Here is a 5,933-nt window from a genome sequence, read left to right on the forward strand (position 1 = left end):
AAATTAGCTAAGCCAAACGGGCTCTTAGAATCGACGAATGTGATTGTACTTGTACTTTCTATTAGGAGTAGTAAAAGTGAGAATCGGGGTGTAAGAACGTTGAGGTTTTGAGTTCATTAAACTTTCCACCCTTTTTATTGTTTGAAAATTTATTTCACAACTCATATGATATATAGTAGTATGATTCTTAGTTCCAATGTTTCTTACATCCTTTTTGCCTTTATATTTTGTATAGGTCGAAATCTACCATAGAATATTTAGGGCGAGGAACTACTGAGGGAAGAATTAATCGAGAACGAGGTTCGCGGAAATAGTTGTAACGGCTAGTTTTTAGAATAGGATAATAGAGGAAATATTCTAAAGAATGTTCTCTGCACATGTACTATTAGGGTTTACTAGGGATATGTCCCATATAAAGAGACAAAAGATAAGGAAAAGGGGCATGTAATATCACTTGATAAGAACAGATTTCTGAGAAGGATTCTCCCCCTCTAGCAGAGATACAAACATTATCTTTTCATCAATATTCTTGTTCATACTTTCCATCAGATCCGAGAATAGTTCGAACTTTCAAGGATTTATCTGTCACTCATCATTATCGGGAGGAACAATCATCCCATTCATTCTTTATTGGGTGAATCACTCCTCCTATTTACTTCAATGTCATTTTTGTTATTTATTGCTAGTTACTCCTCCATTATTGCTAATACCTTTTAGAATATTTAATGTTTGTTATTGCCAATCTCCCACCAAATATGTTCAACGATTAGCTACATTTTCGTAACTTACATTTAGAGATATTATTATCAATTAGATTTAACCCATCATTACATAAATATAATAGTTTTAATCGAAAGTTACACTTTTTGGTCGAACAATTTGGCACCGTCTATGGGAATTTTCTAGTTAAATTTTTATTTTCCTCTAGACCTATAACTAACACGGAGCTCTAACTTGTAAAAAAAGAGAAGCAAGAACAAGATCTCCTTTCTTTGCATGTACAAATCCAATATAACAGGTAACAGAGAAGAAAGGACGAGAAAAGTGACTTCCCAACAAACCTCATGAACATCAACAATGAGAGCTGTGAAATAGTTGACGGAGACGCAACACCCGATGCCTCCCATAGACGAGATGGATCACCTCCTATTCACTGCAGCATCACAAAATCTCTTGGTAAGGGAGCCTCCACATCCGTGGCGGAGCAGACGCCCCCAATTGTAAAAAAGCTCCTTGAGGCTTGGCTAACTGATACGCTAACCAGCGTCCTCCATAAGCCCGCTCGGGACACGACTATAGAAAATGCAAGGACTTGCGTTATACAACCAGCGGACGAGCAACATGACAGTCCCCCCCCCTCCAACGATAGGTATTACTCACAATGTCATTAATAGTGCAGGTGACGACGCTCTTGCGGCTATATTGAAAAGGATGGAGGAAATGGAGAACGAGAACAAACTGCTTCGGGACAAAATGAGAGAACACCAAGAAAGGGTTGATAAGATACCAGACGCCCCTAAACTCTTTCCGAAGAGAGATGTCGGTCGGTTCGTCGAGCAGTCGTATAGTGAGGATGCCGCCCCACATGCCATACCAAAAACCTTTAAAATGTCACTCTATATGAAAATATATGATAGCATGACCGAACCCGAAGACCATGTGACTCACAACGTCACCGCTGTAAAATGCAATGATCTCGCCAAGGAACAAGTATCCTCTATTTTGTTGAAAAATTTCGGCGAGACCCTCACGGGAGGAGCATTGACATGGTATTCACAACTGCATGCACGTTCCATTGAATCTTTCGAAGAAATGGCCGACAAGTTCGTAATGACCCATGTTGGGGCCAAGAAGACCGAGGCAAGAGTGAACTACATATTTGCTATTAAACAATTCCCGGGAGGGGGATTAAGGGACGTCATCGCCCGATTCAACCAAGTAAGAATGACCTTACCAAACGTATCGGAAGGGATAGCGGTTATAGCCTTTCAGATTGGGCTAAGTAGAAACGGTTCAAGGGCAACAAGAAAGTTATTAAGTCGACTCATGAAGTAACCCCCAACTACTTGGGATAAAATACATAACGCGTATTATGACGAGATCTGAGTAGAAGAGGACGATCTCAATGGACCGAGTCATCGATTGACCTCGGTATAGACTGAATCCAAAAAAGTTTGAAGGAATAATATCAGAAGGGACCTCAAAACTCCACAATCCAATAGGGAACGCCATCTACCATATGTCAGAGCAACTGTTGCGCCCTCCTCCTGCCACGAAGAGGGCCCACGCAAATCAAGGACAGGGACTCACCGGACGAAAGAGGTATGCCCCTTTTATTATCCGCTTACTATTTTTGTAAGTCACCTATAGAAATAGTCTATGCCTTGGAGAAGCTCAGACCAAAGATGAAGTGGCCGCAAAAGATGAGGTAAGACCCAAGTACCAAAAAATTGGATGCCCTATGCGAGTTCCACCAAGAGCGAGGGCACAAAACCGAGGATTGCAATGCCCTAAGATAGGAGGTCGTAAACATGCTACGATAGGGACACCTCAAAGAGTTACTAAGCAATCGGGAAGGACCAACTTTGCCAAAGGTCGTGAATAATATCAAGGACCATTGAAACCACCCTCGCCGACCCACACCGTCCATATGATCATCGACGTTAGTGACGATGCTTCCATCAACAGTGTGAAGTTTACCACAACGCACAAGCTCAAACGGTCGATCACCCACGAACGATATGATGAACTCGAAGAAATCATCATCTTTGATAAGTCAGATACCAACAGTTTGGTTTTCCCTCACTATGATGCCCTTGTTATCACTTTACGAATTTTAGATACCGATATAAGATGCATTATGGTAGATGATGGGAGCGGCGCGTGCATTATCCACCCTCGAGTACTTGAACAATTAAAACTTGAGGATAAGATAGTACAATGCTACATCACACTAACAAGTTTTAACAATGCAGTTGAATGAACATCCGGCGAGATCACACTCCTCGTCCTGGCCGGTGACGTCACTCTGGAAACCACATTCCATACCATGGACCAAAACACATCATAAAACGCCATAATAGGGCGACCATGTATACACACCATGAGAACCATCCCCTCCAGCTTATACCAAGTCATTCCCAACTCCATGGGGAATATTCAGTATACGAGGGGAACAACGCACATTCCCGAAATGCTACCACATCGCTCTAGACTGCACGGTTACTCAACAAATGAAGGACAAAGAAAAAAAAGCATAGCAATCAACAGGGTCTAGGTCGATATGTGATGATAGTGAGAACGTCATTAGAGACCCCAATACGATCAAATCCGCAGGATCGACCATAGAAGACCTTGACCCCGTTCAAGTAGACAGCAACGACCATAGCAAGAAAGCTTACATCGGTTGTAAACTTCAGGAACCATATAAATTTCTTCAATTCTTAATTGTTAATGCAGACTTGTTTGCTTTTAGCCATGCAGATATGCCAGGTATTCCGAAGGAAATCGCCAAACACAAGCTGAACGTCGATCCATTCTACCCCTCGATGAGGCAAATTAGGCGCAAGTTCAACTCCGTAATTAATGATGCGGTAAGCGAAGAGGTGGAAAAACTATTGGAAAATGGCTCCGTCAGGGAGTCAAAATACCCCCAATGGTTCACCAATGTGGTCATGGTGAAAAAGAAGAATGGGAAATGGAGGATGTGCGTAGATTTCACAAATTTGAACAAAGCATGCCCAAAAGATTCATTTCTGTTATCCATATCGACCAACTCATCGATGCAACAGCCGAGCATGAACTACTGAGCTTCTTGGGCGCCTACTCGACCTATAATCAAATCCTCATGGAAGAGGAGGATTAGGAGAAAACCATTTTCATCACCCATCAAGGGATGTACTGCTATAGGGTCATGCCCTTCGGGCTGAAAAACACAGGGGCACCTTACCAAAGGTTAGTCACGAGGATGTTCAAATACCAACTCATCAAAACAATGGAAGTCTACATAGACGACATGTTGGTCAAGTCTAAAAGGAAAGAAGATCACATCGACCACCTGAGAGAAACTTCGACATACTCAGGCGATGCAAAATGAAACTACACCCCAAAAAGTGTGCATTCAGTGTGGCCTCAGCAAAATCTTTAGGTTTGCTAGTATCACAGTGAGGTATCGAGGTCAACCCCGATTAAACCAAAGCCATCGAAGGGATACCAGAGCACTTGACTACGAAAAAATGGGATACCAGAGCACTTGACTACGAAAAGTTGGGGATTACGTGCTTAAAGCTAAAAACACAAGCAAGCAAAGGCCCACAGGAAGGCAAACTGGGAACAAATTGGGACGGCCCGTAGAAAATCACGACAACAACGAAGAAAGGATCATTCCAACTAGAAACAATGGAAGGAAAGCTACTACCAAACAACTGGAATATTACCCACCTCAAGTACTTCAACTTTTAAGAGGTAAAGTGTCCCCCATGTCATACATTTTTTCCCTTACTTGAGTTTTGTCCCAATTGGGTTTTCTCAAGGAGGTTTTTAACGGGGCGATGAGGGGGATACTTAAAGTTGAAGTACAAAAAGACGGAGTCACAAGACGGTTAATTCATTGCTCGACCTCTCAAGCCTTCTCCGGGATGACCAATAAAAGAGACTAGATAGACTAGAACTGGGATTGGAACGCCAGCCAACGACCGAAAATTTGTAAATTTCTCCAAGTGTATGAATAAAGCGACAATGCACAAAATTTATTTCTATTTCTCCAAATGTACAACCAAGGCAACAATGTTTAAAGTTTACGATGTAGCCAAACTTCGCTCCCAGAAGCATATCTTTTAAAAAATATATAGGTTATGTTCTACCTTGTTTGAACTAACACCTATCAGGCCTTCGGCCATAGTCAAACATATGTTATGTTAGACCTCGTTCGAACCAACACCTACCGGCCCTCAGCCATAGCTAAAACATAGGTAATGTTCGACCTTGTCCGAACGAACACCTACTAGCCCTCGGCTACAATTAAAAATACGATACGTTCTACCTCGTTCAAATTAATATCCACTGGCCCTCGGTTACAGTTAAACTTAGGTTCTAGTTTGACCTCATTCAAGATAAAACTTACTGGCCCTCAACTATAGTTAAACATAAGATATGCTCGACCTTGTTTGAACTAAACCTACTGGACCCCGACCATAATAAAACTTAGATTTTGGTTTGACCTCGTTCGAACTAACACCTGCCGATCCTCGGTCATAACTAAACTTAGGATATATTCGACCTTAATCGAACTAAGTGATTACGGCTAAGAAAATTAGGGTAACCAAGCGACAAAATAAAAAAACATACAAGTAGGAACTGCGGGATGAGAATAAGGTACAAATAACAAAGTTGACATTTCATACTTAGAATATTTTTACAAAGGCTCGCAAAGACGCCCATAAAATACACACAAGTTCATAGCAAAAATAAGAAGGAAAAAAGAAGAACTACTAGTCACTGCCAGGCCCATCAGTGTCATCGGCTTGACCATCTGGGCCATCTCCATCTGCGCCATCACCATCACCACCACCCTCAGGGTACGCATCTTCGTACCAGGCATCCTCTTCAATCTAGTCCACACCCACGTCCCTTTCATCATCATCGGCCTCCGGCGTAGCGGGATCATACCCGCAAGCGATTCGAGCTTCACGGGACTTGACACGAGCATCTTCAAAGGGGCTTCCAGAAAAAATCCCACCGCATGCAAATCTCGGAACACATCCAACTGATCCTCATCGTGAATCCATTCCTCGTACAGGCCCCGGGGAACATTTGGGAAATCTAAAGTGTGAGAATATGACGACTATGCAAGCATTTGAGCCTTCTCAGCCTCTAAGGTGGCCACCTGGTCCTGAAGAATGGAGTTATCTTTCTCCAACTCCCTAATCCTCTCA

The sequence above is a fragment of the Nicotiana tabacum genome, chromosome 3 (genome assembly GCF_000715075.1).
Source record: "Nicotiana tabacum cultivar K326 chromosome 3, ASM71507v2, whole genome shotgun sequence".
Classification (NCBI taxonomy): Eukaryota; Viridiplantae; Streptophyta; class Magnoliopsida; order Solanales; family Solanaceae; genus Nicotiana; species Nicotiana tabacum.